This window comes from Schistocerca nitens, chromosome 6, assembly GCF_023898315.1.
Source record: "Schistocerca nitens isolate TAMUIC-IGC-003100 chromosome 6, iqSchNite1.1, whole genome shotgun sequence".
NCBI classification, from domain to species: domain Eukaryota; kingdom Metazoa; phylum Arthropoda; class Insecta; order Orthoptera; family Acrididae; genus Schistocerca; species Schistocerca nitens.
The window spans coordinates 284,354,114-284,366,683 of record NC_064619.1 but is presented as its reverse complement, the minus strand read 5'-3'; the positions used below and the strand labels follow the sequence as shown (position 1 = coordinate 284,366,683).

The 12,570-nt window shown below is 44.4% G+C and overlaps 1 non-coding gene across 1 annotated transcript; it reads right to left on the bottom strand.

Annotated features, from left to right (window-relative positions):
* Positions 1-1,213: 1,213 nt before the first annotated feature.
* On the bottom strand, positions 1,214-1,288 carry Trnat-ugu (transfer RNA threonine (anticodon UGU)). Its single transcript has one exon. It is a non-coding gene; the product is annotated as a tRNA-Thr (tRNA).
* Positions 1,289-12,570: the final 11,282 nt, after the last annotated feature.

The window sequence follows — 12,570 nt, the reverse complement described above, 5'->3', positions numbered from 1 at the left end:
CTGATCGTGTTAGTCCGAATACTCTAAGGATTTGTTGAGATCATTTCCTGCCTGAGGAATAGGAACGGGATTTAAAAAATGAGATTTTGTGGTTTCCTTTGCAAAGATAGTCAAACGATGACTTTTTACCATAGAAACAATTCCAAATTAGCGTGGAGATGCGTTTGAGGTTGTTGCAGGCACCTGCAAGGCCAACGTTCAGATAGTTTCCAGGTATTCATCCTCTTTTCAAACACGTTTCTATGTATTATGGTTTTTGGGATTATTCGCACGCTATATTTATAGCGTTTACAAAGTTTCATTTCTACAGTGACAATAATGCTATCTGAAAATAGATTTTCTTTTAAAAATAACTAACATGAGCAAGAGATCGACAGTGTGAGACGAGAAGAGTACGCTGTCTACCTTATAAAATTTACCTCCGAAGAAAATTAAATTAGATTAGTCGATCAGTACAGAGTTAGCTCTTGACCTAGACGTTACTGCTAAACACGAAACTGACAGATTAAAAACAGACATACAACTGCTGAGGAGAGAAAACTACACTTTTAAATGAAGTAACAAGGTCCTGCAAGCCGAATATTCCAAGAGTGTTCTGGAAGTAAACAGATGTGTTTCTCGTACATCTACATCACTACTCTGCATTTCACAGTTAAGTTTCTGTTTCAAGCTATTTGTCTACCATTCCATGCTCAAGCAGCTCGGTAGAAAATCGAACACTTCAGTCCTTACGTGCGAGCTCCGATTTCTCGTATTTTACTATGACAACCGTTTCTCCCTATGTAGGTGGATGCAAACAAAATGTTTTCACGTGTAGAAAAGAAAGTTGGTGATTGAAATTTCATGAGTAGATCCTGCCGAATTCTGTATCGTGTCTGTGACATTCTCTCCCCTATTTCGCGATAATGCAAAACGAGTTGCCTTTTTTTAACTTTTTCGATGCCTTCTGTTAATCCTATCCGATGCAGGTCCTACACAGCACAGAAACACTTCAGAATAGGGCGGAAAAGCATCGTGTAATCCGTCTCTTTAGTAGGCATGCGGTGTTTTCTGAGTGTTCTGCCAATAAAGTGAAGTGTTGGTTTGCTTTCCCCAAATGTTATCTATCTGGTCGTTCCAATTTAAGGTATTTGTAATTGAAATGATAATTAAATGGACACCGTAGCTGCAAACAGGCGTTTATGTACTTCATTGGGGACATGTTGGAAATGTGTGCCCCGACCGGGACTCGAACCCGGGATCTCCTGCTTACATGGCAGACGCTCTATCCATCTGAGCCACCGCGGGCACAGAGGATAGTGCTTCTGCAGGGACTTATCCCTTGCACGCTCCCCGTGAGATCCACATTCCCAACATGTCCACACCACTACATTCGTAGTGCGCCTAATAGATGTTTGCCCATCATACTCATTACTCGTGGCAGATTAATCTACCAAGTCCCGTACGAGTTCGGGCATAGTGTGTGCGTTCGCACAAGAAGGTCAATGGCCGGGAAGCCATATTTTAATTATATATGACGGTAGTATCTGTTCCCGAAAGAATTGTAATTCATTTTTTTAGAGTTTAGTGACAGAAAAACGGCTAAAGAATGTTCATTAGTAACGATATTATGGTTATCAGCTGTTCTATCTATAACTTTTGATTTCATATTTATCGCATTGTTTGTATAATTAGGTTCTACATTATGTTCCACGGTCTTTCGCAAAATAGTACTGAGAAAATTGACAGGACCGACATTTACGATAGGCTGTAGAACATTCTGTCACCAACAAACAGGGGTTGAACAAAAATACGGAAAAACCGCACGAAATGCGTGCTTGAACATAAATGGAGATTCCAGCCAAGCCTGCAGATTGCGCAGCTGTACTTCACCACGAACGGCACCTGTGCAACGTCGTCAATATGCTGCAAGCGTCGGCCCTGGTCAGAGCATTGTTCTGTGTAGCTGTGAGTGCATTACGTCCGAGCTAACTGAATTCGAACCCGGGAAAATTGTCTGTGCTCGTATGGTGGTTCCATCCGTAGCCGAAGTGCTAGGTGCCTCAGGAGGCACCTAAATGAAAATTTAAACCGCATTCAAGAAAAGCGCGAAAACACCATCCGCTAAGTCACAACGCGGACGAAAGTGTCTTTTCAGTGATCGTGACAAATGGTTAGTGAAGAGGACTGTGACGAAAAGAGCCACTGAAGAACTTAATGTCGAAGTCGCGAACCCGGGCAGCTGCAAAACAACAGCAAGAGAGCTCCAAAAGCTGGGAGCTGCTAAGCGAGCTGGAACTCGAAGACCACACAATACTGATGCAAATGTCCCTAACAGGAAAATGTCGTAAGAAGGCATAAAACTTGGACTATGGAGCAATGAAAGGAAGTCGTTTGGTCTAATGAGTCTCGTTTCACATTGTCTTCCACTTCTGGCAGATATTAGTACCAAGAGTGAACCATGGCGGAGGTTCGCCGATGACATGAGCATCGTGATATTTCATGGGCCCCATGGTGCCCTGTATTACTGCCAAGGATTATATGGCAATTTCGGCTGGTCAGTTCAACCCAAGGTAAAATGTTGGTTCTCTAAAGGCGATGCAGTGTTCCAAGAAGTTAGGGCTCCTGTTGACACAGCTCACATTGCCCAGGACAGCTTTTGAGAGCACGAGGAGGAATTGTGGCATCTCGTATAGCAAGCACAGTCATCAGATCTTAGTATTACTGAGCCTTTGTGGTCAACTTTGAAGAGAAGAGTGTGTGATCGTTATCCCTTGAAAACCATATCGGGTCTGTATTTATCCACCCCGTGACAACTGGAAGCTGTTCTGAAGGCCAAAGCACTTTGTGAATGTTAAAGGTACGGTACTGTTTTGCGTTTTAGGTGTTTCCATATTTTCGTCTACTGCCTGTTTATTTTGTATAAGAACAGCGAAGACAAGATAAGAGAAATCTGGGCTCGTATGGACGCATATTGGTAGTCGTTTCTCGCTGGCTCCATTTAAGAATGTAACAGGAAAGGAAATGACTAGCAGCAGCGCAAGGTGCTCGCTGCCATACTCCGTATGGCGGCTTGAGGAGCTTTTAAGGAGATGTAGTAATAAATACGAGCGAAATGGCGTAGTTAAGAGATATTTACGTTACTTATACGACAATTGTACTGTTGCCAACGTTAATGACTAGCCTCTCAGTGTGAGCGCTGGGAAATTATTGGAGTGGCGTTTCATGTGGGAGGATGCGGGACGGATGCGAGCATACCGTTGGCAGTTTAACCGGTCGCCTCTTTCCGGCAGCCGTACTCTAGGCTATGTTGTGGCGTGACGTAGCGGCTCTAGGGAGCGTCAACGCCGTGAGGGAGCGACATTGGACGTAGTTAGACGTCCTGCTATGGGACTCTAGAGTATCGTCTGTTTTACCCTTTATGCAGCCACTACACTCCCAAGTGACTAATCCCACAAGTTTCTGCCGTTTTTAGTACATTTCCTATCCACCTATTGAAAGCAACAACACATCGTTGATAAATCTTGTGTGGAGTAAGCGTAAACTGGTGAAGGGCAAGATTACCGTAGTAGCGGAATACCTTGTCTCATTGAAACGAGCGTGAGCATCTGCTGGACTTCTAGAAGACGTGGCAGGACCGTGTACAGGTGGGATTTTACATTTTCTTTTACAAATTGTAAACTGCAATGGTTACCATTCATTAACAAGTAACATTGCCTAAATTTGCTGTCTGAATTTGCAACAGTTACGAAAAATTTTGCAAAAATTTCGACAATTAATCGTAAGGAAAGCAAAATTATGATGACAAACAAATCAAAGACGAGAATACCTACAAAGAATCTGGACGAAATAAAATAGGATAAATTTATTAACTTTTTATACAACTACCGTAATTACAGAAAACCATAGATTCGGTGTGGAAATCAAGTGAGTACGTACAAACACCAAAATGTGCTATAAACTAAATCTCCGTCTCCCCCTGCAGTTTCTACTCTCTACGTCTCCCTCAAGTGCTATGCTAGTTATTCCCTGATTTCCTAATATGTCTTATCATCCTGTCCGTTCTTCTTGTCGGTGTTTTACACATATTCCCTGCTCGCCGATTCTCTGGAGAACCCTCATTCCTTACCTTCTCAGTCGACATAATTTTTAACATTCTTCTGTAACACCACATATCAAATGATTCGATTTCCTTTTTTTACGGTTTTCCCACAGTCCATGTTTCACTAGCATACAATCCTGTGCTCCAAAAGGACGTACTCAGAAATTACGACCTCATATGAAACCCTAGTGGACTTCTCTTGGCCAGGAATGCCATTTTCCCAGTGTTGGTCCAATTTTTGTCTTTCTTGCTCAGGCTGTCATGGGATGTTTTGTTGCCTAGGTAGCATAGATCCTTTACTTCATTTCCTTTGTGATCATCAATCCTGATGCTAAGTTTCTTCTTTTTCTCATTTCTGTTAATTTTCTTTACTTTCGTCTTACTCTCTCAATACATATTCTGTAGTCATTATGCTGTACATTCCATTCAGCAAATCCTGTAATTGTTCTTCACTTTCATTGAGGATGGCAATGTCATCTGTGAATATCTTTTGACCTTCAACTTCAATTCCATTCTTGAATTTTTCTTTTCTTTTCGTCACTTCTTCTTCATTTAATAGACTAAACAGTAGGGCTGAAGGACTATGTCTCTGTCTCACAGACAGTATGAGCATTTCATTCTTGGTCTTTCAATCTTGGCTCTTCTACATATTGTATATTACTCGTCTTTCCTTAAAGCTTATCCAGATTTTTCTCAGAACTTCTAACATCTTGCGCCATTTGACACTGCTGAACACTTTTTCCAGGTCGACAAACCGTACGAATGTATCTTGATTTTTCTTCGCTCTTGCTACCATTATCAACGGCAACATCAGACTTGCCTCTCTGGTACTGTTAGATGATCCGTGGATCGTCACCCATGGAAAGTGAAACGAGACGTATGGGGACAGTAGATTTGTTTAACTAACTTCTTTATTCCAGCCCTCGGCCGTAGAACACAAGGAACAACTTGGTGGAGGCGTTCAGTTGCCTCTCAAGTGAAAAATAGACGTACGGCATTGCTGACAGTGCAAAGAGTGGGTCCGAGCGTGGCATCACACGAATGCCGCTATCAGCGACGTCTCTGGCTGCGACCATGATGACAGAGCGGCAGAGCCAGCTGACGACACTGTGGAGATGGCTGTGATCTCCCTCCAGCAAGCGAGCAGGTCTTTGCTACGGCGGTGGCTGATCTTATGAATCAGGGCAGGCTGTTCCTTCCTGTGTTCAAACAGCTGATCCCATGCTCAGTTCCGGGATGTCACTTCGGATGTCACACGCTCTTGGTGTAGGATGTGACAGTGAGTCAAGAATATATTAGTACACAAATGGCTGTGTACGTACACGCAACAGACGTAAGCAGCTCGCGGTCTAGTGGCTAGCGTTGTTGCTTCTGGATCTCGGGGTCCCGAGTTCGATTTTCAGCCGGGTGGGGGATTTTCTCTGCTCGGGGACTGGGTGTTTATATTGTCATAATCATTTCATCATCATTCGTGAAAGTGACTAGATTGGATTGTGTGAAAATTGGTTCTTTGTAAGGGAGCAGTTGAGTGCCCCACAAACCAAACATCGTCATTACACAAACAGACTATGTTCATTTAGGTCTTAAGGCACGTATTCTAAACACTTGCAAGGTGGAAAGTGAGGAAGGGCTTCCATCCTTCTGCTAGCGTATTTCAGTGTCAGCTGTTGCTGTAAAACATCCGGCCGGCTCCGCTTCGCAACACCTGTCAGCCACGTTTTGCTTTGCGCCTAACACTCTTGCCTGCCTGCCGGTCACTCTTTTGCAACTCACCTTCACTCTGGCGTACGTTTTGACTGAATACGGTCAATACGCTACACTGCCGGTCCCTAGGTTCGACCAAACTAGATTATCCTTTACACTACATTTCCAGGTGACTGGCCCTTCTGACCCTGTTTCACTTCTAAAGAATTACTCTAACAATTCGTTTCCTTAACCATGCTCCTTAACTCAAACACCAGGGACTTACACTCCTGGAAATTGAAATAAGAACACCGTGAATTCATTGTCCCAGGAAGGGGAAACTTTATTGACACATTCCTGGGGTCAGATACATCACATGATCACACTGACAGAACCACAGGCACATAGACACAGGCAACAGAGCATGCACAATGTCGGCACTAGTACAGTGTATATCCACCTTTCGCAGCAATGCAGGCTGCTATTCTCCCATGGAGACGATCGTAGAGATGCTGGATGTAGTCCTGTGGAACGGCTTGCCATGCCGTTTCCACCTGGCGCCTCAGTTGGACCAGCGTTCGTGCTGGACGTGCAGACCGCGTGAGACGACGCTTCATCCAGTCCCAAACATGCTCAATGGGGGACAGATCCGGAGATCTTGCTGGCCAGGGTAGTTGACTTACCCCTTCTAGAGCACGTTGGGTGGCACGGGATACATGCGGACGTGCATTGTCCTGTTGGAACAGCAAGTTCCCTTGCCGGTCTAGGAATGGTAGAACGATGGGTTCGATGACGGTTTGGATGTACCGTGCACTATTCAGTGTCCCCTCGACGATCACCAGTGGTGTACGGCCAGTGTAGGAGATCGCTCCCCACACCATGATGCCGGGTGTTGGCCCTGTGTGCCTCGGTCGTATGCAGTCCTGATTGTGGCGCTCACCTGCACGGCGCCAAACACGCATACGACCATCATTGGCACCAAGGCAGAAGCGACTCTCATCGCTGAAGACGACACGTCTCCATTCGTCCCTCCATTCACGCCTGTCGCGACACCACTGGAGGCGGGCTGCACGATGTTGGGGCGTGAGCGGAAGACGGCCTAACGGTGTGCGGGACCGTAGCCCAGCTTCATGGAGACGGTTGCGAATGGTCCTCGCCGATACCCCAGGAGCAACAGTGTCCCTAATTTGCTGGGAAGTGGCGGTGCGGTCCCCTACGGCACTGCGTAGGATCCTACGGTCTTGGCGTGCATCCGTGCGTCGCTGCGGTCCGGTCCCAGGTCGACGGGCACGTGCACCTTCCGCCGACCACTGGCGACAACATCGATGTACTGTGGAGACCTCACGCCCCACGTGTTGAGCAATTCGGCGGTACGTCCACCCGGCCTCCCGCATGCCCACTATACGCCCTCGCTCAAAGTCCGTCAACTGCACATACGGTTCACGTCCACGCTGTCGCGGCATGCTACCAGTGTTAAAGACTGCGACGGAGCTCCGTATGCCACGGCAAACTGGCTGACACTGACGGCGGCGGTGCACAAATGCTTCGCAGCTAGCGCCATTCGACGGCCAACACCGCGGTTCCTGGTGTGTCCGCTGTGCCGTGCGTGTGATCATTGCTTGTACAGCCCTCTCGCAGTGTCCGGAGCAAGTATGGTGGGTCTGACACACCGGTGTCAATGTGTTCTTTTTTCCATTTCCAGGAGTGTATTTCATTATCAGGCTTCTAGCATAATAACTTCTAACTCTCAGTTCCAAAGCTAAAATGCATCAATTATCCTTAACAATACGCCCGTATATATTCATCTTGCTTCTCCTGCTTTTACGCTCGGTGTATTCAGACCACTGGAATCTGAATGATGGCTGGGTCTGTACTCAGTCTTGTGCTTGTGCACCAAAACAAGAATTATGCTCAGCAGAACAAGTGTCGCTGCAGTGACTGGTATGACAGCAGACAATGTGGTCTCTTTCCAGTACTGATTTTCCCGATACAGATTTAACGCTGCACAAAGGTTTTCAGTGTGACTCAGCCCTCCTGCTAGTTGAGAAGCATGTTTATAGACTTTCTTAATTCCAGCCCTAAAGTTTGATTTAGGCTGATTAGATTTGAGGCAGTTAGCACTTCCACGGGCTCCTCCGGCCAGCACCAACAAGGATGCTAAATATATAGATGATTTATCCCTGAAATCGAGGTGGGCAGATGGAATGTAGGCCCTACTATCCCGCACGCAGTTCCATTTAATAACAAACCACTCCTCCTCAATTCTAGACTCTTTTCGGACGTAAGATTCCCCTGCGTGAAACAAATAGCCACTACTGCCATCTTGTCAAAGATAGAGTACAATCAATGCTCTCGACCTGCTGAAAATACAATTCCGGTTTGTTCACTTGTTTATTACATTCTCTTACCTCCGTTTGTCCCATTAGCAATTTCACTGCGCAGGAATCTTACCCATTTCTTATTATCATATTCGGACAGACTGTGATTTCGTCTCAGCAGCATTTTTGTAACTTTACTTCCTCCATTTGTACATATCTTCCCTTGTCTTTTGCATTTAATAATAGTCGCTGCGTTTTTGCTCTTACAGATTTCTTCAGTATACCCCACTTGACAGGATACGCATGAACAATGTAGCACTCGGAACATGCTTGTTTCCCAGCTACTGGTATAGAAACAGAAACGTAAACTTTGGTTCCATCTGTGGATGTCTTGAAATAAAAACGTAAGTTTTTGTGCTCTTGTTCTTAATCCAACCCTAAATCTGGAGGTAATTTCTTCTGCACTTCCCTTAGACCATCTACACACTGCTCTGGAGACAGCAGGTTTACCCCTATCTGACCTCTTACAGCCTGCTACGTAGCCTCCTGTAGTTCTGTTTCACTCCCTTGTGCTTACCAAACGCTATCTTCTACTGATTGCGACCGTTTTATCATTACTACTTCCACAACTAAGACTTCTACTTCGGTTTGTAGTTCCCGTATATTCTGATTAACGTCCTCGTCTGTAGCTCTGGAATTCCGCATTACTTCTCCAACCCGTTGTCGTAGCAGTCGCGTATTATTCAGTACGTCTTTCTCTAAAATTGCAGTCTGCGTAGCGTGCCAGTCACTCATGGCTTTCTTCCCTTTTTCCCACCGCTCAACCTCTTCTACGGTGTCGCCCCCGTACTTGGGTCATCTCCTTAATTACTCGTATGCTACATGTGCTCTCTCACATACCCCAGCACTTCCGTTGAGTATCTCGTGCCTTTCCATTCCCTGAAGGAGTTTTTCGAATGCTTCTTCCAATCTTCTCAGTACGTTACGCCTCTCCCGTGCGTTGAGTACTACCTTTATCACCCAGCGATGACTGGTGATCACTACGTCTTCCTGCTTGGCGAACGGCACTCCCCCTTCCAGGTGATGGGTCTGTAACGCTTCAATCCGACGAATATCAGTAGTCCCGCTGTGAACCGCGTCATCTCGCCTTCTCTGCACTTCACCTATGGGCAGGAATACCTGTCACATTCCTCCTTCTTAAATTCATTGCTGCTGTGCAGCTGCTTGTACTAATTACACTAAATCTATATCTAACCTAAAAATATTAAATAATTATCTTCTAGGCCTTAATCCATAGGGATTCCTCGTTACCGTTTCATTCACAACGTCTTGTTTATCTTCTAATACCGTTCTTCTCACTCTCCCTTTCCGGTTCGCATCTCCCATGCCTGGAATAATTTGCGGACTCACTTGAAATGGTTTCAACCGCCCTACTTGCAGAGCTGACGTTCTCGTCGGCTATTGAATTTTACATGTACTAGCGACGTAGTCTATACCACTTGGTATAGCCACTGAAACTTTTAAAAACTTCTTTGTCCTTCGCCTTCGGCGTATACAAAGTTGACAACATCATTCACTGACCAATCTTATACTGTGGCATTATTGCCATGCGGCTCACTGCTTCTTTATGTTTCTCCAGTGCTCGTGTATTTGCCCTCCGTACTCTATTCTACGAGTGTTTATAAATTAATATCGGGTTCAAATGGTTAAATGGCTCTGAGCAGTATGGGACAGCTGAGGTCATCAGTCCCCTAGAACTTAGAGCTACATAAACCTAACTAACCTAAGGATCTCACACACATCCATGCCCGAGGCAGGATCCAAACCTGCGACCGTAGCGGTCGCGCAGTTCCAGACTGAAGCGCCTAGAACCGCTCGGCCACCACGGCCGGCGAATATCCGGGTTTTAACGCTTTATAATATTTATTACATTAAACTTACAGTTATAAATGATATGTGAAATGAAAGAGCAACTCAAACAGTTGTGTTTGGCACCAGTGCGCATGCGCAGCTCGCAATGTTTCCGCCGCAATCCTCTAGACAGCGGTAGTAGCGATGATGGTAACTAGTGAACAGAAAGCATTTTGTTTTACAGTTTACAATGACCGAATCTGTAGTTACTGTGCAACGTGCGTTCCGGTTGAAGTTCGGTTGTGATCCTCCAAATGATACTAACATTCGTAGATGGTATCTTCAATTTGAAGATACCAGCTTCCTTTGTAAATGGAAGAGCACAGGACGACCAAGAGTTGGTGAAGAGACTGTTGAGAGAGTGAGAGAGTCGTGCACTCGTAGCTGAGAGAAATCAGTCCACAAGGCTAGTCGTGAATTACAAGTTCCAGTGTCGACTGTTTGGAAAGTTTTAAGAAAATGCATAGAACTACATCCTTAGCGTTTACAGTTATTACAGGCTCTAAAGCCGGCAGACCATGGATTATGTGCCAATGTTGCAAACGAAATGTTGTTTCATGACGATGAAGATTTTCTGGATCATGTTGTCTTCAGTGATGAATAGACCTTTCACCTTAGTCGACATGTTAACGCACAATGGGCGCATCTTGGGCTCAGAAAATCCTCATGAGGTGGTACAAATGCAACGATATTCCCCTAAAGTGACTGTTTTTGTGCCATATCCAGGTGGAAAGCTTATGGGCCTTTCTTTTTTGATGAATCTGCTGTAACTGGTACTTCTTACCTTCATATACTAGAGCAATGGCTCTTCCCTTAGTTGGAAGATGAGCTGGAAAATTTCATCTTCCAGCAAGATGGTGCACCACCTCACTGGCGTAGCGAAGTACGCGATTGGTTGAACATCACTGTACCCAAGTGCTGGACAGGCCACAAGGGGCCCAATGACAGGGCTTCTTTGCATGGCCTCTACGTTCACCCCACTTAATTCCATGTAATTTTTTTCCTTTGGAGCTTCATCAAGGATAGTGTGTACGTGCCTACGCTACCAGCAGACCTACCTGAATTAAGAAACTGGATTGAAGCAGCTGTTGCAACAATCACTGAAGACACACTTATCAACGTTTGGGAAGAACTTGACTATAGACTAGATGTGTGCCGTGTGACAAATGGTGCTTACATTGAACATTTTAATATTCTTGATAAAACTGTTTGAGTTGCTCTTTCATTTGACATATCATTTCTAACTGTATGTTTAATATAATAAATATTATAAAGCGTTAAAACCCAGATATTCATTTATAAACACCATGTATATTTTACTAATCACTCTGGCAAATTTCTCAACAGTCTTCCCTTTCTTCATTTTCAATATGTCGAACGGTGATGGCATTTACGACTCTATACTACTTCTTGTGGTGATAATCCTGTATTCGTATGCTATTTTGAGTTGTAGTCGGAGACTACTATAAATGGACATCCCACTTGGTGTAATGTAAGTCAACATAGTACCCAAGTATCTTCCCGAGTGTCCTACATACTCTTTCAGTTCTTCCATTGACTTGTGGATGGAGAAAACTCGTCCTTAACAGATCTGACATGAAGTTTATTGCCTTGTCTGTTACTATTGTTTCAGGCGTTCCGAACTTCAGTATCCAATTATTCACAAGTGCTCGTGCCACTGCTGCTGCCACGGGTTTAGCCTTAGGACCATTTCTATGTATCTTGAAAAGCGATCTATAACTGTAAGTACATATTTATTCCTGGCAGGTGTTTTATTGAATGGACTTAAGACATCATTACCCAGAAATTCGAATAACGCTGATATTTCAAATAACCTCTGCAATGATATTCTTGTTTGACACAAATCCGCACTCTATTCGCTTTGTTTGCAATTCTGTACACACCACTTTATGTCTGTCTGCATACTTCTCCACCAATACCTCTCTGCTACTCTTCTCTTTGTAGACCTACAATTTCCATGACCACCTAATATGTGATCACAAGCTTCTTGTAGCACTCTGTTCCTTAGCTTCGCTGTTACCAGTACCCGCTGTCCCAACTTGGTCTCTCTGCATAGTAGCCAATCCCGCACAAAAAACTGTGACTGCTTAAGATATGGTTTAGATTCGTTATTCACTCACTGTGTAGTTTTCCACTCCTTATGTTCATTACCTCCAATATGTAATACTGTTACTTCTCTACTTAAGCCAGCCACTTTTCCGTGCTTCTTCCCAGGTTTATGCGAGACTTCAAAATCAAACTGACATAACCTAATTGTCCATCGCATCAACCTACTAGAAGGATCCTTTAACTCCAACAACCATTATTATATTTCCACATGATCTGTTATTTCTCTAAACTTCGTACCGTACAGAGAACATTTGGAATATACGATTCCATAAATAAGGCTTAACATATTTTTCTCCATTGTGGAATAATTTCTGTCTGCAGAATTTAGTTGTCTTGATGCTTAAGCTACGCTTTCTATCTCATGTGACAAAACACAGACAAATGCAAGGTTTGATGCATTAGTTGATAAAATAAATTCCCTATTAAAATCTGGAAATACCAACATCG